At 29.0% G+C, this 25,103-nt stretch overlaps 1 protein-coding gene across 1 annotated transcript in view; it reads left to right on the top strand.

Annotated features, from left to right (window-relative positions):
* Nucleotides 1–2,477: 2,477 nt before the first annotated feature.
* LOC129614889 (long-chain fatty acid transport protein 4) overlaps nt 2,478–25,103 on the top strand; it is a 46,367-nt gene continuing 23,741 nt past the window's right edge. The window contains exon 1 of the mRNA XM_055529841.1: nt 2,478–2,756. The gene's annotated coding sequence lies outside the window, so the exon portion shown is untranslated. The remainder of the gene's footprint in view (nt 2,757–25,103) is intronic.

Genomic DNA, 25,103 nt, shown 5'->3' with positions numbered 1-25,103 from the left:
TCCGTGCCCCGCTCGCAGAATCTATATCGCTGCGCACTTGATCTGCCAATGTTTGTAAATATGAGTTAAAGGGCCCCTGCCCAGCGACAAACCACGATAGAATCCACGCCTTACAATGTCAGGAATGCCCGCGATCCGTTGACCAAAGAAGTCTATGGATTGTGACAGCCCCGCACGAGTGCGCCACAGCTCCGAAGCGCGCCTTTCCACCCTGGCAGCCACGATCTGGCCAATACCCCTCATAGAATGGTCAAAGAGGCATTTGCCCCCAACTTCGCCAGATAATCGACCTCCTCTTTTCCAGGTATTCCTGTACGGCCAGTAGCCTAGTGCTCAAAGGCGTATAGAACCTATAGTTGCGGCCGTATACACCACTACCCGTGCCGCGATCGCCTTTAGAGCCATCCGTGTACCACACGGATGCCTGATCCAACAAGGAGGCTATAATTGCCTCGACGGATTCCCTTTCAGGTATAATTACCTGAAAGTTCCTCCCGCATTTAATCTTGTTGATTAAGAAGTCCGACGCCTCCAGGAGTTCTCCATCCAATCCAACTTCCTCCAGGGTGGAGTTATGGCCCGTCGAGCCACGTTCTATGTATTCTGAGGGCCTTAGTCTTGCAGCTCTGGTCGCCGCAACGCCATCAACATGCAAATGCAAGGGAGTACTCATACTCTCATAGAACTCTCACACCACACTCCATACTCTCATAATTTTTTTTTCTTTTTTTTGTTTTTATACATCTCTCGTAAGATTTTTATAATAAAGACTTAGCACTTGTAGTGTTAAAAATTCTGCTACTCCCATAGCAAAACTACTTTCAGCAAGCCATAAAAAATTTTAATTCTCATAAAGTATTTTTTACAAGATGTCAACTCTTATAGAATTTTGTTCTTAAAAGAATTTAAGAATATAGGTCTAGTTGTTAGGCACGGCCATTTTAGTATTGTCATTTTTCCTTATCTAAATTTTAACCCCAATGAGACTGAGAATTCTTTTTCTTGGAAAGAATTTTGAAAAATATTTATTATACAGAAATTATTACAATATCAACTTTTATTAATAAAATTTTAATGCCAGCAACTTTTTGATTTATAATCATGGCAAACAACTTATTTTAATTTCCCATATTTATAATTGTATGATATTAAATTTTTGAATACAAATATTTATTGATTACATATCATATACGTAAACATATATATATTTTGTTTCGTTTTTGTTAAAAAAATAATTATTAAAAGTGGAATAGATATATTTTTTATAAAGTTCGAAGGAAGACCGATTATTTACTCTACAATGTATTGCTTTCTCTTTCTAGTACCACTATTATAAATGGCGAGAGTTTTCGTATACCAAAACTAGTATGAGAGTTATTTGCTTTAAAAACTCTTTTAATGGGATCTTAACTCTCATTACAAGAATTAATAACTCTAGTAATTGCGTTCTTTTGCTCTCATAAAGATCTCATTAGGGTCTTTTAGTGTTCTACAAGATTAAAATTATAAGTGCAATATTCTTAAAGAATTCTTACTATAGCTCTACAAAAGTCTTATGAGATAAAAATTGCCCCTCCTGTTGGTGAAAAGGACACACTTTACTTTTTGCGGATTCACATTTAAATCCGCCCCCTTACAACAGTCCTCAACTACATCCAGAGCTAGTTGAATGCGCTCTGACACTGTAGTCTCGAACTTACCCTGAACCATCGCAACCAGGTCATCAGCATAGCTAATGCGTTCGAATCCTGATCGTTCTAATCTCAGAAGTAGCTGGTCCATAACCATAAGCCACAACGGTGAGTATATACTTATAAGATACTGTGTATCTAGTGGGCAATATGAAATATAGAAACAGAATATGAAATTTTTCATACATTCGAATGTCTTTACCTAACTTTTATAAAAAACCAATTTTGTTTTTATGAAAATAAAAATTTTTACCTAACTTAATTTTAGTTTTATTTCAGCCCGCTGTTGTTGATACACTCGTTTGCTTACAATTTTTTGTTTATTTCTTGCCCACAGAACTCTAATCACCATCTATTTCTGAATAGGAATGGAAAATTTTCAGAATAGTGGAAGTGGAAAGCGAACGAAAACTAACGGTTTGGGATGAGTCGAATTACTTATAAAATAAATATACTTTGCTCAAAACTTACTTTCATCCATTAAATAAAATCAAATATGTATACGTTTGTACAAATCCATTTTCAAATTTTATCTACTCTGTATCCATATCTACTTATATATGCATATGCAGGCTTACATATTAGCTTAGCGTATTTTATGTACATATATTGATTACATCGCTAGATATATATTACATACATATATACAAATTAAATAGGTTCTCAATAAGTATATTAAAAAGAAAGAAAAATAAAACAGAATGAAAATTGAATGTCAACAGCAATAAAATAAAATTTTTACTAAATTTTAAAATTATTGAACTTCAGTAATTGTAAAACCAGTGATCTGGTCGTTTCGTTCTAATTCTTAAGATCGCGTTCACATTGTTTCTATACACGTATGAATATATACATACATAATTATGTGAATTCGTATAATCTTTCTATTCGTATTTTTAATTTCAACCTTTTGTTTTTATAAAACAAACTTTTCTTTACAAAATTTCTTCTTATACCTGTGTGTGTACGTGTTTATATCCAGTTGTACCTAAATATGTATACTAATTGATTAATTTTTAATGAAAGTGAAAAAATTCCTTTGGATTACATAATATCGTTATAGAGGTAAAGTCTACTCTATATATAGAATTATTAATTATATAACATAATGTGTTTTAAAACTAGTAATTGAAACTGTTTAAAATAACGAATGATCGAGAAAGAAACAAAATTTGTGTGGTTGTTTTTTGTATCGTACTGTGAATACAAAATGTTTTATAAAACTCAAAAACTTACATTTATATATTTAATGAATTTATATTAAAAATGAATATTATTTCATGAAGACATAATACTCATTTGTTGCAACACTGACATATTATGTATATGTATATGTATGTAATCAAAATTTGCACGTGTGAAAAAAGTTTTCGGGCCAATATACATGCATACATACATATTTTTCTCGCTAAAGCAGTGTTTTATATTTTATTGCAAGCAAAAGTTTTCAAGCTAGAGGAATGGTGTTTTTTAAAAAAAAGAAAAATGTTTCAAACGCTTATTTCTGTAGAAATAACTCAGAAGTTGTTAAATAACTTTTAAGCTATTGTTACAGCAAAGGAACAATAAGTGAAAGCGTAACTTTTAGCAAGATTTTTTATTTAATTCTAAAATTTATATTTATTCATATGTATACAGCTACATCCCTAATATGTACTTATGTAATTTGAAAAATAGTATTGAGAAATTTAATTTTAAAGTTTCTGAACATATTCAATTCAACATTCAGCAATTCAACAAGCAATTCAACATTCAATTCAATACAATACATTTCTAAAGCAATTCCAAAACCTAAGACTGATTATTCTGGTGTAATATCCAATAAAATAATACTATGGTCTAATTGTTATTATTCTGGTAATCGTAGACGTGACTGATCATACTATTTGACAGTTATTTTTTACGATCTTAATATTTGCATTCTATAGACCAGACTTAGGTTTTCAAGTCTATATGTTTGAATAAAAAGAAAAAATTCATGAAGTTATTGGTTATAAAAATTATTTAAATAATTTTATAATAAAATTTTATTCAATTAATTTTTATATTGATAATTTTGGTATAAAATTTTGCTTCTTTTTCAAACAAAAAGATATGAGCAATTCAAGCTTCTAATAAAATTAGAGTAGTCACTCCCGATACATCCAAAGGCCTTCGTATATACGTACATATTATGTAATCAAAATGTTTTTCATGCCTTTCTTGACATCACGTCAACTGTTAGTATCGCCAATTGAAAAATTTTTTTTATCACTTCTACCAACCCGACTGCTAGAAAGGCATGCACCCATATTGTGGGAGTAGTATCGCATGAAGTGGTACAATCACGTCTATATATTATAGTAGTCGTAAACGTGATGGTCGAAAGTGGGACCAATCTCCACATGACAACTAATTTCAAAATTATCGTGTGTTTTCGTTTTCTGCTAAACTTTTCATTCGACGTGATAGTCATTTCTTATCATCTTGATGGACTGCCTCATCAGCGTTTTCCTAGGTTAAATGTATAAATAAAAGAAAAAATCGGCGGAATAAGTAATTATAAAAATTATTTAATTAATATTATAGTAAAAATTTTACTCTACTAATTTTTATATTGATAGTAGGTGTTTTTGTATTTTCAGAACAAAAAAAAAATTACAAATATGAGCAATTTGAGTTTCTAATAAGACTAATGGTAGACAATGCTGACATAGCCGAAGGTTTTTCGAGATAATCAAACAAGCATTTGCAAATTATTTTCGTATTTCCTTAAGTAAAAGCTTAAAACTTATTTTTGGAAATTTCGAAGTACTTTGGAAATCTAAAACAATGTTTATACGTTTTATTTTAATAATTAAATGTATCACGTCAGTGACATGACTAACAGAATGTGGTTGATAGTTGAGTTGATGTGACGTGATAGATCTTATTTACGTCAGTGATGCGGTTAGCAGAATATGGGTGATGGCTTTATGCCGCTTTGCACACAGGGTTGTTATGCAGGATATATTTTTTTAGCCGTTTCGATGGAAAAAATAATCCTGATCGCGAAAAAATTGTGAATTGTATTAGAAACCAATATTTAAATACTATCTATAATAAAATTGAATTAGTGGTTACTTTTTTTTTCTATATTTTCTCCAAACTTGCTGAATGAAGCATACGTATTAAGCACATTATAGAAAATTTTCAATATTTCTGATTCTGAAATTTTTAAAAAATTCCCGGATTCTTAATGAACCATTTATCAAAATATTCAAAATATGTAAGTCAACTTTCGGTTTTATTTTTCGAAGTAGTTAATATTGTTATATCTGATAGGTATTTTCAGAATTTGATCACTTATAATACAAAATATATGTTCACTAATAAAACAAAATTTACCGTTAAAGTTACATAAATTCTGACATAGTGATTAATCAGTGACATGTAAAATAATGGACAATTTAAGTGTCAATTAATCACAGTATAGCAAAAAGTTTAGTTTTGAAAATTGCATAAACGTCATTTGGGAATTGTTATGCATGTAATACCGCTGACAGACATGCAATATCGATATTGTATTACCAATATTATAATAACTTAATATAAGAAAAATATCAAAGTCTGCACCCTCCTTTTTTTGTGAATGCATGTTTGGCAAATTTTTGAAAAAAAATGATAGTTTTTTCTTAATTTCATTTGGAGTTTTCTATGAAAAAAAGAGCTGACGTGGTATGTGTTTTGTCTAGTTAACTTAAAGTGTTACAGAATATTATAAAAATGCCTGTTAAGTAATTTATTCCAATTTTTAGGGTGAGCTTATATACCTAGAACAATTTAAATTTGGCTCGTAGAAGATTTTCGCTTTGTGCTTCCCGAATTCCCTGAAATGCTGGCCAATTCCCTGAAATTTCTACTCAAATATCAAATTTCAAGAAATTCCATCAATTCGTTCCGTAGATATGGAAAAAAATGTAAAATCGGCCCTCAGAACAGTTTCCGACCCCTGATATTTAAAACAAATTTATATGTTCATTGTTTTAATACGAAAAATTTAAATATTAAATTTCAATAAAATCGGTTGATTATTTCTCTGTATATGCGCAAAAATGTATATTTGGGCCGTAGTAAACGTCCAGTTGCTGACATCTGATTTCTTCAAATGTTGAGACGTTTTGCGGACGGTCGAGTGAAGCTTATATATTAAATTTCAAGTAAATCTGTTGAATATTTTCTTCATAATGATCAAAAATGCAAAAGAGGCGCGCTGAAAAGTGCAGTTCCCGATACCTATTATATCCCAAAAGTTAATCAATCCGTGCCATAGTCGAAATAAACTTACATATAAAATTTCATCAAAATCGGTTCAGTCGAACTTGCGATACGCGCGTGCACACACAGACCGACAGGTTGCTAAAATTATTTAGTTTATTTACACTTCCCTACTATAGAGAAGTGCGTTCCCACCGAAAACTAGATATGCAAAATTGAAAAGAAAAAAATCTGATGTGGTCAGCACATAACCGACCGCATTGTGTATTGTCTAGTTAAATGAAAGTGTTACAGAATATTATAAAAATTGTCTTTTAAATACTTCTTTCCAATTTTTAGGACATTAGTAAGCTTATAGTTAACATACTTAGAAAAATGTAAATTTGGCTCTTAGTAGAGTTTCGCTTTGTGATCGAGCGTATGATCGATAATTTTTGCGTATGATCGAGCAAAGCTTATATATGAAATTTCAAGTAAATCGGTTGAATATTTTCTTCAAAATGGTGAAAAATGTAAAATCGGCCCGCAAATCCGTTTTCGAGCCCTGATCTTTCCAAAAAATTTATATGTTCATTGTTTTAATACGAGGAGTTCATATATTAAATTTCAATGAAATCGGTTGATTATTTCTCTTTATATACACAAAAATGTATATTTGGCCCGTAGTAAACGTCTAGTTGCCGATGCCTGATTTCTTCCAAAACATACGAACTTTTGCGGACGGTCGAGCTGAGCTTATATATAAAATTTCAAGTAAATCGGTTGAATATTTTCTTCAAAATGTTCAAAAATGTAAAACAGGCCCGCTAAAAAGTGCAGTTCCCGAGGCCTGATATATACCAAAAGTTGATCGATCCGTGCCATGGTGGAAACAAACTTACATATAAAATTTCATCAAAATCGGTTCAGCCGAACTTGAGATACACGCGTGCACAGACAGACCGACAGACGGACAGACCGACAGACCGAAAGACCGACAGACCGACAGACCGACAGGTTGCTAAAAATAGTTTATTTACACTTCCCTACTATGGAGAAGTATGTTCCCACCGAAAACTCGATATGCAAAATTTGTTGCCATCACATAACCTACCTATTGTTTACACAATACGGTCGGTAAAAATGGTAATACACTGAATAAAACAAAATTGGTACTATATTTTTTAGTCTAGAATACACGAAATAAAATCAATTAAATAAAAATTTTATTAGATTTCAAATTAGAATTTAGGTTTGTAACAGTATACCCATGAAAAATATATAGATATTTTTGTGATTATATAAGATATATTATATTTAAGTATATTATATAAGATTATATCACTGGGAAACATATCATACATTAACAAACTTGTTAATATTAAAATGTAAACTTTCCCAAATTTACAAAAATGCAGAAAAATCAACTCAATACTTCAAAAAAAAAATGCTCATTATTTCATTTTTCCTCGTAGTATAGCATTTATTGTAGCTTAAAAAAATGAACAGCCTGGAACAAAGCACTGCCCTGGTTACAAGCACACCGCCTTTTTGTTTGTTATTATTTTTTATTTGTATTTTCGAATATAAGAGAAATAACCAATTAAAGGTTTTTAATTGCTCCTTTTTAGATTCTTCTAACTAAAATCTTAACAATATTTTTGTGCATAATAACTAAAAATAACAATATTTAAAAATTTGACTTTCGTAGGTTTATTGTGTAGATTTATATTTGTATTTGTTATATGTATACATATACATAAATGTAACCAAAAACAACAAGTTACTATTTCTATGTTATGATTTTTTTCAATTTGAAATATTTTTGTAGCATATAAAAAAAGTTTTAACAATGCTTTAAAGCTTAAGACGTGATATGATTTTTTTATCAACATTTATATTCTACTAATTCTAAGAGGTTCTAAGCAGCCTCTGATTTTAAAATAGCAATAGTTTTTTCAATAAAAAAATGTGTTCAGTAAAATTCTGTAGTAAAAGGAAAATATACTTAGAGTTTGATGAATTTAAGTTAACGCGACTTGCGATAACAAGAAATATGCGTTTAGGATGCATATGTTGTGGACATATTAAAATTTTCGATGCTCTTGATGAACGAGCTTTCTAGTAGATTGTAGTTGCCATTAAACAGCTTAAATAGGAATTTAATCTTACCTTTAAAATTCAAAGACTAAAATAAGTTTAATGACAGGACTGAAATTAACAACATTCATACGGTTCATCGCTATATACATATATGCATGGACAAATCACATATCTTTGATAATTGAAAATTTTTAAAATATTAACTTAAATTTTTAAAATTTATTTATATACTTTGATATACTTTGAAAATGTAAAATTACTTTACTTCAACCTGTATTGCGGCAGCAAAATAGAAAAATCCAATATTGTAAAATATGTACATAAATGAACGGTATAAATGTATACCGTTCAATTGAGGTATACATAAATAAATGTATAAATATGTATACCTCAATTGCAACGGATGTACTTATCATATTTATGCTTCATCAATATGTCTGCTTTGGTAATCTAAACATTTTAAGAAAGCACTTGGCATTTTTTGGCTACTTCGACCTTGCACTTAGCCTATTTTACCCACACCAATCTCGCAAACTATTACACGCATGGCAATGAAATTTATACCACAAAAGAGGACCGTTCGAAATTAGTATTGGTGTAAAAAAATGTATTTTCAAAAATTTGTTACTTAGCATATCTGTGCGCTTCACCATCGATATACAAATGTTATATTTGATATTCATAGTACATATCATATGAAAATCAAATGTTATCAATGATTTCACATCATATGATACGGAATGTGTTTTTTTTTATGACTGAGGAATCTCATTGGGCAAAAATAAAAAGATGGACTCAACTGTCAGCCTATTATTAATCTAGTACGTCTATTCAACAGATTCCTTGAAATAATACTATAAACGGTTAAAATATAAACGGAATTGAAAACTAAATTAAAACTATTTTTTTAATGAAAATTTGAAAAAAAGTGTACTTTTCGTTTGCCCAAAACATTTATTTAACTCATTAGAAAAAACGGAATAGATACTCCTTACTCTACTATTCTTACTCATAAAATTACAAAAGGTTTTAGGGGGGAGAAATGCTTTTTGACAGTGAAGTATTCCCGGATAGGATTTGAAAAATGAGAACTCAGCTTTTTTCAATTTTGTATAAAAAATGTATAACACTTTATTATGTCTATCATAATATGTATTTATGTACACTAAGATTCTTTTGTGTCATTCTTATCTTTAGATCATTTCCAATATTGTCACACTTCACGAAAACTCTTAAAAATTTAAGGCTTTAAAACCTAAATTCACACATAAACTGAACAAAAACTTTTTAAATAAAGTTGGGTTAAACCAATGGTTTGTATTGTAGCACTTTTCCCTTCAACAAGTGAAAATTCTGCTTTTAAATACAGTCTATGTATACCTATCACATTATTAAAATTATTTTCATTCATATACGAAACTATTTCTAGGATTGCATATATTTAGGATGACGCATATATGCAGTCTTTGAAATAAAGCAAAAATTAACATAAAAAAGGGTTAACATAATGCTCGATTTTAAGGGTTAATTGTGTGAGTTAAGAAAAATAATTATATTTTTTAATGTCATGGGAGATAGGTAAAAATTTTGTTCTACGGAAATAAGTTTCTTGTGAAGATCTATGTACGTATGAAATTTCAGCTTTCTATCTACAAGGGTGTAGAAGTTTTGTAAACAGACACACGGCCAGACGGACGGACGAACGGACAGAGTGAAACTAATAAGCACTTTTTTCAAAAAATTTTTTGGAAAAGTGCTAAAAAGGATTGGTACTAAACCTCTCGTGGGATGAGTATTTTAAGAAACTCCTTTTATTATTAATTTTTTATCTAAAAAGTGGAATAACAATAAGAAATAGCATGATTACTTGATGTAATTTGTATTAATTTTCAACAATAATTTGTTTTGTTTTACATATGTAGTTTATAAAATTAAAAAGGCTTATGAAAATACATAACATAAATAATATGTTCTTATGATTTGGATTTGCAATAATTTTTAAAATAATCAAACACATAATACAAATATGAATGAATATTGAATTTTCTACGAATGAATATTTATTCACTATTAGAAAAATTAGAGAACTTATTTTGAGGTGAAGAAACAAGTAAAAATTTTAAAACAAACACACATCAGGTATTTTTTTAAGAATTGGGTTTAGTAATACTGGTAATTTTTTTAAAGGAAATGAGTACCTAATACTGTTCTTTCATCGGTATTAGATGTCAAAGTATTTGTTAAAAATGCTCGTTCGTGTAATATTTTTTTACAAATTAGAATGTTACTCAAATTTTTTTCGTATTTCCTTAAATTATAAATTTCGTTTTTTTATATAAATTATTTCATATATTCATATTTTCATATCATACTTTGAAAAAAATGCTTATTAGTTGTATTTGTCAGTCCGTCCGTCCATCCATTTATCTGTTTACAAAACCCTTTCTCCTGCCCTCTCTAATAATTATGTAGTTCCCATATTGTCAGATTTATCTGATTCTTTAGATTTTTAAAGGTCTATCTACAAACCAGATTTCTTACCCGAAATGCCAGATTTTTCAAAAATCAATATACGAGTATAGAAAAATTTATTTAAAATTAATTAAGAAGATTTCTGATACGAGTATATAAAGATTTATTTTAAATTAATTGAATATGCGATAGCGAGTTTTGTTATTTCAGCTATAAATACAGTAGTCCACCTGTCAAATTTTGATATGGAACCTTTTTAACAGCATTTTCATCGGTTTTTTTATACCCGTACGAAAGTATTTTCGAAGGGTATACTAAATTTGCCTTACCGTTTGTAACGCTAAGAAATAACGATCTTAGATATAGACTCAAGTGTATGTTTTTGATCAGCGTCAAATTCTGAGTTGATTTAGCTTTTTCTGTCCGTCCGTCCGTCCTTCCCAACGGTAACTCAAAAACTAATTGAGCTAAGTTAACCAAATTTTCACAAATGATTTATTGTAGTAAGTGCCAGAACTCTATTTAAATTGGACATGATCGGGGTACCGGTTGTGGTAGCTGCCATACAACTTCAAAATTTATTTGGCTATATCTCAGAAACTATAAAAGTTGTGGTATTAAAATTTCACACAAACAAATATATTAGTAGGGCCAATGTGTTTCATAAAAGTCGTTGAAATTACTTGGCTCCTTCTGAAACCTGCCACAAAACTTCAAAAGTTATTTGGATATATCTAGGAAACTATAAAATCTGTGGTATTGAAATTTCACACAAGCAAATATATTAGTAGGGCCGATGTGCTTGATAAAATTCGTTAAAATTTCTTGGCTCCTTCTGGTAGCTGCCATATAACTTTAATAGTAGTTTGGCACATATTTTGAAAAACACATAGCACTGAAATTTTGTATAAATTAATATGGTAATACGGCAACTTAAAGTCATAGTCTGTCCCATAGTCAGTTATGGCATCTTTATTCGCACATAGGATAATAAATTCGTACGGGTATCACAGAGTTGACAAGGTCAACTCTATTTCTTTTCTTGTTTGGAAGTATTTTTTTTAACTTAACATGGGGATCTTAATCAAGCGGTGTTTTTATGGGTTTGCAATTTTGAATGTTGGATTTTTTTTAGTAATTCATTTATGAACTTGCTTTTTCTTATTGAAACTTCTCTATTATTGGTTTGATTTAATTGAATACCTAAAAAATTTTCCTAGATCCTTAATCTCAGACGTTCATTTTCTCTTTGAAGAAAGTAAGAACGTTTTGTTCTTTATAAGCCAAAATTATATCGTAAACACATATAGGAACAATCATAGAACTTCTTTTTTTATTATACGCAAGGTTAATTTTTCATCTTGTTAAATTCGATTTGTTTATGCGGGCCGAATTTTGATCGAATATATTTAAACATTTGGTTATGGTAAGGAATTTGTAAATGCTTGCAAATAAACACTATTAATTTTTTCTTTAAATTTTAATTGGAAAACAGAGCGCGTTTTTTGAGGTGATATCCCCAGGTTACCACTAGGCCGGTATGCACATTAGTTTTTTAAACATATTGCATTATAATTTTTTTTATTAAATTTCAAAACAGTTTTTTATCATTTAAACATAAGATAAACTGTAACAACGTGAAATTGGTGAAATTTTAAATTAATTTTGACTGCTAAAGCCGTATAAGTCGAGTTGAACGAATCCTTTCAACGGAAATCAATTGACGAAAATGGAGTTTCGGATGGAGTTTCTCCACATTTCATAAAACAAACAACTTCTTAGGACGGCCTTTTGTTCCCGTTCTAACAATTTTAGGTCCCCCTCTCTTTCTCCTTTGATTAATATTTTCTTTACCGGCTTAAATATTAAATTTGGCAAATTAGTTGACGTTTTAGATTCATTCTCATTTAATATTGACTTATTTTCTGTGAGTTTTACTTCGATTTGTGAGTTATTACTTATTTGATTACTTAGAATTTCGAATATTTCGTTTTTAAATGGAAAAATATCAGTATTATCATTCTCGGCTGTGTTTTGATTTGTTTCATCTTGGTATATAAATTCAAATGTGCTATCATCAAAATTCTTTTCTTCGTTAACGAACTCCACTTGTCTACTTTTCTTGGTTAATTTTGGTTGCTCTGGATTATACAATCTGTATGCTTGAGCAATATCACAATATCCTACAATAAAATACGGTTAAGAGTTTGGTTGAAATTTTTGTGTACCTGGTCGCTTTTCCAAAACATATGCTAGTATTCCAAAAGTTCTTAGATGTGCCACTCCTGCTTTTCTGCCTCGTCATAACTTATACGGAATTCCTCAATCAATGGAAGTTGAGGAACTTTGATTTCTGATATAATTTGCGCCAGTAACTGCTTGTTTACATACTTCTTCGCGTTATCGGTACGAATTGCTTTTATATTACGATTGTGGTATTTTTCAACTTTAATATTGAAGCTTTAAAAAATTTCCAACGTTTCATTTTTATAAAATTAACTTCATACTGCTGAAGTCATCGGAGAACGTAATAAAGTACCTCGCACCAGTTACGTACAATAATACCGCTAATGACGCAACACTTCCTGTTATTTAAAATTCTTACATAAAATTTTATTAAAAAATTCTCACAGACTTATAAAATCAATGCAAGTATCCAATTTCGAAATAATTATGAAAGTTATATTAATTTCCTGTTATCAACAAAACCGTCGCATTATAAAGGTAGACACGTTTTGTTGACACCAGCAAATTTACTTTTAATAATAATAAAACTTAGTTATAAGAAAAGCTTTGTAAATTTAGTCATAATTAATCTAAGAAATCGAACAGTTGTGTTATAAAATAAATCAGTCTAATAAAAAAGTGTTTTTAATTATAAATTTCAAAAGTGTTTTTTTTTTAACACATATGAACTATATATATTTGAGTGGCGCAGAAACGGTAGGATTGTAAAAAAAAAAGAAAAAAATAGCAAAATTTTTTTTACTAAATAAAAAAATACAATCCAGTGATACGAACCGAACAATTTTTTAAAAAAAAAAAAAAAAAAAAACAATAATAATAATAATTTTTTTAACACTAAAAAAAAAAAAAAAAAAAAAAAATTGGAAATTAAAAGCTAAAATTTTTTTTCCATAAAATTAAAAACACTGAAAAAAAAAAAATATAGTGATATAAATTAGTTGATGAAAAGGAACGCATCGTTCGATAATCACAGAAAAAAAGTAATTATGGCTCAGGAACAACAACTTGTCAAGGAAATCGAAACAAAAAATCAGCAAATTATTCAACTAACAGCAGCTGTACAACATTACCAGGAGAGAGAAGCGGCAAACATCGCAAAGGAGAAAATTATGCGAGAAGTTAGATTTATGTCCACATTTACTGGGAAAGGAGAGGTTACTATAAATTCATTTATAAGTAGTATCGAGTACTATCTGTCAAGTGTGCAAGATGCAGAACTTAAAAAATTAATGGTTAGGACAATATACTTTGAGAAAATCCAAGGGGAGGCGAAAGACGCTATCATCAGTATTCCGGAACCAGACAACTGGGAATTAATAAAATCAGCCTTGAGATTAAGATATAAACCGGACATCGAACCAGCAGAAATCTACAGAAGAATAAACAACATCAAATGTAATTCGGTAAGCGATTTAATTATTTTAGTACAACAAATAAAATACAAATCAGATGAATTAAAAATATACTATAAAAACGATAACTATATAGATTTAAGTAATGTCGATTCAATATTAGTGAATACTATTAAAGAAATGTGCCAGGGCACGTTACTTGATAAAATATATGAAGAAAGGGACTTATCTATAATTTTAAATATTATGAGTAAGCGTAGGTTCGAAGATACATGCATTAGAGCAGAGTATCGAATTAATTTTCAAAAAAATAGCAATAACAGTAATAATAACCGTGTTAATAAAAATTATAATCAAAATTACGATACTCAAAAGTGTAGATACACTAATAATAATTTTAATCCTAATAGAAGTAACAATGAAGTGTTCTATCCGAATAAAAATTTTAATAATAATGATTTCAATTTTAAAAATAATTCAGGAAATTTTAAACGAAATTTCAATAATAACAATCATTTTAATTATAATACTAATCGCAACAATAACCAATCAGGGTTTTTCAAACAAAATAATAATCAAAGATCAGGATATTTTAGAAACCATGTAAGCCAGTATAATCAACGTAATGATCAGGTAGAACCGATGGACATAGGTAATATCGAAACAAAAAATAATGACAGACGGTATCGCGAATCAGGCCATTCTAGTAGGGATCCGGGCAAAGATAGCCATCAACAGGCCCCTAGAATAAAACCAGACAGTGACATAACCGAATGTTATTTTAAAGATCAATCGAATAACATAGATTTTTTTTTAAATTAGCCTCGGAAGAATTACCAATCATAGAAATTACGATAAATAGAAAAAAATATTTAGCATTAATTGACACAGGGTCAACATTAAGTATAATTGACGAAAAAGTTACGGATTTTAAAAAAATTAAAATTCCACCCATATATTTTTCCACCATAAGCGGGAGGGACGCTATAACTTACGAAGTGCATACACCTGCATTCTTAGAGTTACAGGCTTATCCAAATGCGTTGATGAGATGGAAAGTAAAAGAACTACCAAATCGTATTTATCAATTTATTATAGGAGCAGACATTTTGAAAAATTTAAATGGGAAAATAAATTTAGAAGAAGGAAATATTATTTTAAACAATCAATGTATAAAACTAAAAAATAATCCTTATATGTTTAAAGAAATACACAGTTTAGAAATGGTAGAACCTGATAATTTAAATTTAAACTTAGATCACTTAAATTCTGAAGAGCGTAACGAAGTAAATAAGTTACTTAAAAAATTTCGAAAACTTTTTTATAAAGAGGGAGATAGGCTTACAAGTACAACGGCCATCGAGCACGAAATTATTACAACAACCGATCAGGCTATAAATTCAAAATTATATAGGTATCCCCCACAGCATGAGGAAGAAGTGAGAAGGCAGATCAAAGAAATGGAAGACCAAGGTATCATCAGGAAAAGCAACTCAAGATACTCCAGCCCCCTAATAGTAGTACCGAAAAAAGCAGACAATTCGGGTAAAAAGAAGTTCAGAATAGTGGTTGACTACAGGAAACTCAACGAGGTCACTGTGGATGATAAATTTCCGCTACCACATATAGATGCTATATTGGACAAATTAGGGAAGGCGCAATATTTTACAACTATCGATCTGGCCAAAGGGTACCATCAGATACTTATAAATGAAGAAGATAGAAAGAAAACGGCATTTGTTACACCTCATGGTTTATACGAATTCAACCGTATGCCGTTTGGGCTAAAAAATGCGCCGGCGACGTTCCAACGCTTAATGAACGAAATTCTCAGGGAACATATAAACAAAACCTGCGTTGTCTATCTCGACGACATCCTCATATTTAGCACAACTATACAAGAACACGTCAAAGCAATAAGCGAAATTTTTTCAGTATTAGAACAAAATAACCTTAAAATACAGACAGACAAATGTAATTTTCTTAAAAAAGAGACAGAGTTTTTAGGCCATATACTTACTAACGAAGGACTGAAGCCAAACCCAAATAAAATAAAAGTTATACAAAGTTTAGCACTTCCAAAAACTCAAAAGCAAATAAAAAGCTTCCTAGGCCTTACCGGCTATTATAGAAAATTTGTTCGCGATTACGCCAAAGTGGCGCAACCCATAACTAAATATCTGAAAAAGAATACAAAAATTAACATAAATGATCCAAATTACATTAGTGCGTTTGAAAAATTAAAATCCCTAATTACAAGTCACCCTATCCTTAGATTTCCAAATTTCGAAAAACCTTTTGTCGTGACAACTGATGCGTCAAATTACGCAATAGGGTCCGTATTATCGCAGGAGGGCCATCCAGTTTGTTTCGCATCAAGAACATTAAATCACCACGAGCAGAATTATTCTGCCACAGATAAAGAATTCTTGGCAATAATTTGGTCTGTAAACTATTTTCGACCATATCTGTACGGAAAGAAATTTAAAATACTAACTGACCACCAACCTATTAAATTTTTACATACTAAATACAAAGGGAAAGATATGTCTCCAAGGCACCAAAGATGGTTGCTTAAACTAGGCGAGTACGATTTCAACATAGAATACTTGAAAGGTAGAGAGAATAAGGTAGCAGATTTCCTAAGTCGCATAGAAGTTGGCGAGGAAACAATAATCGGAAAAGAAAATAAAATGGACGCGAATTATACAGCAAAAATTTCTAACTCAAAAGACGAAGAACATTCATCTAATTTCGGATTATTTAATATAGAAAACGAAGGGGAAAGTGAAGCATTAGCTACAGTGCATTCAGCCGACGAGGAGTTATTAGAACATATTCCTATTAAGGAAGAAATCGTCAACAAATACGAAACCCAAATTATAATAACAAATAATAAAACGATAGATTTTGAAATAATATTAGGTAGGAGAGTTATATACATAGCCGAACACGATTTTTCTAGACTAGGTGAAATATTTAGAAGATATATAGATAAAGGTAAAATTGGTATATTCTCTGAATTACATGACGGTAAATATAATGTAGTACAAGAGAAATTAATAGAGCTTTATGCTAATAATAGGAAAATAAAATTTATTAAATGTTCGTTTAGAGCGCAAGAACTAAGAACGGAAGTAGAAGCCGTCAAACAAGTAGCACTTTATCATGTAAAGGAAAGTTTCCATTCCGGTATTCAAGAAACTTATCACCAAATAAAAAATAAAATATATTACCCAAAATTGATTGAAGTAATACAAATAGTAATTAACCAATGTGATATATGCCAACAAGTTAAATATGATAGGAATCCCATAAAACCTAAATTTAGACTCACTGAAACACCTACTGGTATTAACGACATAATCCACATAGATACGTACGTTATGATGAAACATGTTTTCTTGACTATAATAGACAAATTTTCAAAATTCGGAACAGCATACTACTTAACAGACAGGACTCATGTTACAATAATAGAACAATTAGAAGGACATTTTAGTAGAGCAGGTAAACCCAATAAAATCATTGCAGATAATGAATTTAAAACTATTCAGTTAAGGGAGTTTTTAAATGACGAAGGTATAGACCTTCATCTTACTAAACCAAATAGTCACACTGGTAACGGCGACATTGAACGATTCCACAATTCTATCGCAGAAATATTTAGGATACTTAGGGTTCAAAACAAAGATAAATGTGTTAAAAGGTTAATACAACAAGCCATTAGAATTTACAATGAACGATATCATTCTACAATTAAGTTTACTCCAAGCGAGGTACATAATCATAAAGTGGATTTTGAAAAAGTTAAAACTAATTTAGAAACTGTAAAATTCAAAAAGATAACTAAATTAAATGAAAATAGAGAAAATTATGGAGAAACCAGGTCTACGGGTTTCATAAAAAACTATAAAGCGGTTAGGCATAAAGAACAGCCGAAATTCAAAAAATTTAAACTTGATAATATACATATATCCAACATTAAACGACCTCCCAAATTTTCAGGTTTGGAAAATATTGACGATGGTCATACTTCTGACAACATCTAGTTTAGCTTCACTAGAAGTTAATAGCATTACAGCTGAAACAGGCTTTGTAAACATAAACTTAGACAAATCAGATTTAGTCATAAAAAACCGACATCATTATACATATTATCAATACACAAGAAATTTATGACATTTTACACAACATCTCTACAATAATAGAAAATTTAAATTCACAGTACAGAACAATATTACAATCAGAAATAACACAACTTATTATAAAAATTAATACTATTACACCTAAAGATAAAAGAACAAAACGAGGATTAATAAATGCTGTAGGAGTTACGTCGAATTGGCTTTTTGGAACAATGGACGACACAGACCGACAGAATATAGAAAAACATTTAGAATTCATAACACACAACAATAATAGGTTAATTCATAATAATGAAAAACAAGTTAAAATAAATGACCACTTTAATAGAGCATTTAGTCAGTTAAAACAAGCTATAGAAAAGGACCGTGCTTTAATATTAGAGAATCTAAATAAAATAGAAGAACCCGCAATGCAACAAAATTTTTACATAGAATTAAAATTTAAAATTCAGTTTCTAAAAGAAAAAATAAATCAAATTCAGGATAATTTAGCTTCAGCCAGACATGGCATATTTCATCCTAATATACTAACAAATGAGGAAATCCAAAATTACGATATAGATTTCTATAAATTGCAATACATTAAATTCGGAGTAACTAAATTTCAAGAAAATTCATTGTTACTTGCTTTAAAAATTCCTAATAAAATTAAAAAAGTTCAGTTAAAATTAATAATCCCTTTACCTAATAAATTTTTTAAAGAAATTGATTATGTTCAAGAAACCATTTTTGAGTATGGTAGTTTAAATTATCAATATGAGGACTCAAAAAACATTAAATGAGTTAAAATTGAGCAAACACTGTACTTTAAAAAATAATTGTAAACTTATATATAATAATATTACAGAAATAATTGAGATTGATGAGGAAACTATTGTAATAAAGAATGCAAGAAATATTAAATTGAATCACACTTGTGACAATAGGAATTTGACTTTAAATAAAAATGTACTTATTCACTTTAACAATTGTTCATTAAAAATATTAGATCATTATTTTTCAAATGTAAAACCTATTTTAAAAGAAAGATTCTATTATCCAATAAATGAAAATAACGAAAACTTTAAAAACTTTAAAACTCAAATAACATTTGATGAAATTGTTGTAGAAAATTTTAAAAATGTAGAGAAAATAAAAATTTTACATTATCATAAAAATGTTTCTTATATTTTAATTATTGTAACAATTATAATACTGTCAATAATAATTTCGTTTGGAATAGTTGCATTATGCAAAAAATTTAAGAAAAAATTTAATATTAATAGAATTCAGGAGAATTCTAATCTTAACGGGGGAGAAGTTACGTACAATAATACCGCTAATGACGCAACACTTCCTGTTATTTAAAATTCTTACATAAAATTTTATTAAAAAATTCTCACAGACTTATAAAATCAATGCAAGTATCCAATTTCGAAATAATTATGAAAGTTATATTAATTTCCTGTTATCAACAAAACCGTCGCATTATAAAGGTAGACACGTTTTGTTGACACCAGCAAATTTACTTTTAATAATAATAAAACTTAGTTATAAGAAAAGCTTTGTAAATTTAGTCATAATTAATCTAAGAAATCGAACAGTTGTGTTATAAAATAAATCAGTCTAATAAAAAAGTGTTTTTAATTATAAATTTCAAAAGTGTTTTTTTTTTAACACATATGAACTATATATATTTGAGTCACCTCTTTCAGGTGGTGTTGAAATCGGTCCACACACATAATAATGTGTAACTTCTAATAGCTCCTTTGATTTTCGACTTCTGTTTTAAATGGTACTCGTAGTCGTATTTGTTTTGCTTGAATACAAATTTTATACATTGAATGAATAGCAGAAACACGTTCCAAATTTACACTATCAATTTTCTTTCTATTTATCATTTCTTATAACAAACGTCTTATAGTTTAAATGAACGCAGGTTATGTCATAACCTCAAAATTTCAGCTTCCTTTGTGATTCATGCACGTTCTTTGATGTACTTCAAATAAACCATTTCCTTTATAAGCTTTCATTATAATGTTATTTCTATTTAAAACAACAACCTCATTTGCATAAAAAATTACCTTAAAATCATTTAAAATTTATTTATTTACTAATTACGTACAAACTTAAATTAATAAATTTACTAATAATAAGTTTGTACGGAAACTCGGTGCGTAAACAGTATATTTTAAGTCAATTTGTGCAACTTCATCATTTTCCATACAAATAACATTTTTCATTTTATTTAATTTGCTGAATTTTTGAACATCTTTGAGCATATCTGATGTGGCCTCACTATCATGTATCTAGCGTGTAGATTCATTATTTCAACTGGTGAAATTTCCATGCTCACAAGCAAGAGTTGTAAATTAATTTTTTTGAGGTCTCTGGAAATTTCTAGTTCAACATTCTGATTTTACGGGACCGTATTTACCACACTTATAGCACTTGATTTTACTTTTTATAAATTCATTCGATTTATGTACCTTTTTCTTATACTTTTTAAAACCTTGTTTTTTAGACACATATAAAACTTGATGTGATGAAAAATATTTTTCATTTTCATGATGTGCAGCATGTTCTTCTAAAATTTCGTTTTTCGAATTAAATAAGCTTGGTAAAGTGTTTTGTGTTTCTACAGCTATTCTGAACATTTCAAATTTTTCTGATAGACTTAGTCTTTATAAATGTTAATATCAATAGCTTTGCATTTTTCTACTGTTGATAAAAAATCAGAGATATGCTATCCTCGTTTATGTTTTCACTAGTTGCTTTACTTTTTACTTGCTTTACTTTTCTCCAGTATGGACATGTATATACATTCTTGCTCATCGTAAAATTCGTTGATTTAGCCATGTCCGTCCGTCCGTCCGATCGCACGATAACTCAAAAACGAACAATGCAATCGACACCAAACTTTCACAAGTTGCTACTTTTCTGCCAACGGCTACTATTGTAATTGGGCTAATTCGGACAATGGGTTCGGGTAGTTGTCACACAACTCAAAGAGGTTTCTTTAAATATTTCAAAAACTAATAAAGATATTAATATCAAAATTTTGCAAAAATGTTCTGAAAATTTTAATGAAATGGCTGCACTGGTTCAGGTAGCTGCCATACAACTCCAAAAGTCAGATTCATGAAACTTGGCAGTCGTGTGTCCAATTATAGTTCACATATATCCCTGAAGTATTGGTGGAATGGCATTACCGGTTCGGGTAACTCCCAAAGCTATTATTAAATTTTCGGAAAAATATAAAGTTTTGGTGAAATACTTGACAGGTTCGGGTAGCTGCCCTGCAACTGCAAAAGCTAATTAGAGTTGTTTGACAGGTTCGAGTAGTTGATACACAATAATCAAAGCTAGGTATTTCTAAAACAAATTTTAAACCCAGATTGCCATGATACCCTTCATTCGGTCGGTTTATGCCGACTGAAACGTTTTTACTTGTTTGCAGTTCAATTTATTACAACTCTGCTATTGATATTTTATATAAGATATGTGCATTCACGTAAGGCATATTATTTTTTATTGCATTTTATTTTTCATGAAAGATACGTACATGCATGCTTATGTAAATGATCATTTTTTTTCTATAATTTAAGAAATATTGATGTGAACTTTTTTTGTATAAAGTAAACTCTTGTCATTGGGGATTTAAACATTTACCTAATACTAAAGGAAGATTAAATTTATTTAAACAAATATAATAAATTAGTCAGCTAAGTTTATTTAATAATCACATAAAGTATTACATGTATTAGGTATAACTATTTGAATACTAATTTTAATATCTTCATTTTATTAGAACTAAATAGAATTGTAATCACTGGTATTGACAAGTGTTGACAGCATTGATTATAATCATATAGACATAATGACGTCAATATTTTGCGGGTTTAAAATTAGCTACTTATCATTTTTTTTGTTTTTTTTTATTATCATTATATTACATATGTATAAGTCTAGCTATGTACTTAGCTGCTACATCAAAAAGTTCATTGTATTTGCATATTTTATAACATATTTATTTGAAAAATTTATAACGTACTTTGCTCTTACTTCTTTTAAATTGAACTGTTTATCAATACATAGTAAGTTTGCTTAATTTTTGCATGTCTTTAAAAATTTTGTGAAGCGTACGGACTGAATATTTATTTTAATTTTAATTAAATAACAATAGCATTCAATTGAAAATTTCAATTTAGAAATGTAGAGCAAATAATATCATACAGTTACATTCTTTATGTTTGCATTTCATTGTGTATGTATGTACGTCAAAATATTAACTTGAATTTGCTGTAATCAAGAAAAATAGCGAAATAATTTCTATGAAGCAATTTGACATTCGCTACAGTCATCAGGGAATACATATATGTATACATACTTTTAATAGTAAAATTAAAAATAAAAGAACATCACTCACTATCTCGCAAATAAAATTACTACATATCTGAAAACATTAATTATAGAGTTAAATTTAATTTTTAAATCTATATATGAACTCATAACACATATAGAAATAAAATATGCGGTTGTAATAATTCTTAATTTAAATAAACAACGCATTATATGATAATGCTTATATATGTATTTCATATTTTGTTATTATACCCTTTACGTAATATGTATGAAATATATTATGTAAAAATACTTATATATGTGTGTTATTATGCTTATTATTTATACAATTCTACCTACTATAAATAATGTAGATTATGCATAATTGTTTTCGAAAATTGCCAATTTGAAAAAGGTAATTTTAGATTTATTTAAAGAGAAATTAAAACAGGTGGAAAAAACTACCGACGCACGCGGCTTTTTTTTAAGAAACTCTCTGGCGAAAGTTTTTGAAACCTTTATAAAACTTGAAAACATTTTAAAAAGTTTCTATATGCTTAGCGCCTGGTATAACACTTTCTGAACAAATATGAGAGAAAATAATGAATAGTTCTTTTAGAATAAAATGTTTACCTATCTCCACCCCTCTGAAAGTTACACTCCCGGGAGTCCTAAAAATGACATTTTTTTACTATTTTGTAAATTTTCTAATCTAAATAATCTAAATAATCTAAATTTCGTTCTCAGACGACGCTTTTCTCAAACGATCGAATCATTAACATATTGAATTAAAATTAAATTTTAATTCAATGTGTTAATGATTCGTAAAACTTTATTTTGCTCGTCCTAAATGCAATAGTTTTCCATATATTTTGGAATTTAATAAAACCACAAACTATTTGTTAGATTTAGAAATTCATACAAAAAAAACGTGAACATTTTATTATTCTTTTAATGCCATATATGTATATCTATCAGGCCTCCAAGCTGAAATTATTTTCCAAATTTTGAATCAGATAAAAAATACAAAAACAATTCTTAATGTTTTATGTTTTCAAAGTATGTCGATTGAAATATTTTTTTTGTGTAAATTTTGGGTATTCTTTATGATTCTCATTTTACTTATAGTTTTACAAGAAATCTAGATTATAATAATTGCCAGATTGATAACTCACACCAATACTCTTTTTAAAAAACTTAATAAATTTAAACTTTAATGAAAAGTGTTTTTATGTGTGCGTACATTTATGAAAAATAAAAACACAAATACAGATATATTTTGTTAGAAATACACAACACCACATACTTATAATAAATATACAATTCAAAAATTTGTCAAATATTTAAAAATTTTTAAAATCTTGAAATAATTTTATTCAAAAGAATACTATGTTTTTTTTATTATTAAAAGTACTGCCTGCGTTATCATGTACACATTTTGTCATAGCATGTGTAGACACTCACATATACTTAGATATTTGTTTTTTTATGAACAGAATAAATTATTTACAAATAGAAAAGATTTCTTATTAAAAGTAGCTAACAAAATTAAAAAAGTTAATTGAAACGTTAAATGGTTTGTAAAATAGCATTTTTCTAAGTGAGAATACTGTTTTTAAAAAACTAGAGGCGTTAACATAATGCTCGAATTGAGGGGTTGCTTGAATCATTTATTGTTAGCTTTCATTCATAGAAATTTGAAAAAGCTTGACGTTTCGGGAATATGTGCTGCTAAAAATGCGACTTTTATAAATTTGGAGAAGTAAAAACTGACGAGGGGATGGAGTTGAAAAAAAATTTTTATTGGTATATAAAAGCTAGAAAAGGTTCAGACTTCTACAACCTATTTTATTCTATAACCGATATCAAAAACTTGAAACGAGCTTTAGGTAACGGTTAGTTTTAAATAACGGGAAACTATAAGTATTTATATGGGTTATAAATAAGCACTTATTTTCAAAATTTTTGAAGAGTCTTAAAAAATAAAATGTAAATAAATGAAAGCTATGATATGATAAAATAATCAACATCAATAGCATCAATTCCATCAACATCATTTTTAAAATTATTTAAATATTTTTTTATAATTCTCAAAATATTAGCATTAAAATTTTTTTTTTATTTTTTTGTCTGTTTACAAAACTTCTACACCCTTGAAGATAGAAAACTGAAATTTTGTATGTATATAGATCTTTACTAGAAACTTATTTCCGTAGAACAGAATTTTTACCTATCTCCCCCGCTCTAGAAGTTATAACCCCCCAAAACCCTAAAAATGGCCTTCTTTAACTATTTGTTGCAATGAAACCATAAGCATTTTTGAAATTTTGCAAACGCATAAAGGCAGCGGCTTGCTTCCCCTAGCGCGGCATACTATGGTTAAACTTTAGAAAAAAAAATGGCCGTTCAAATTTACCGTTATCTAAAGTCTTTTTTTTTCCAAATTTTTTATTTCGTTTTTCTTCTAGACCCCAGCCTGTAGAAATTTTAGGGGCTTTTAGACATTAAAAAGTAGTTAATTTCGTTAGAAGAAAATTTTTTTTACATCTCCA

The sequence above is a fragment of the Condylostylus longicornis genome, unplaced genomic scaffold (assembly GCF_029603195.1).
Source record: "Condylostylus longicornis isolate FDR11 unplaced genomic scaffold, ASM2960319v2 ptg000125l, whole genome shotgun sequence".
Taxonomy (NCBI): Eukaryota; Metazoa; Arthropoda; class Insecta; order Diptera; family Dolichopodidae; genus Condylostylus; species Condylostylus longicornis.
The sequence above is the reverse complement of the archived record's forward strand: the minus strand, read 5'-3'. Positions and strand labels throughout refer to the sequence as shown.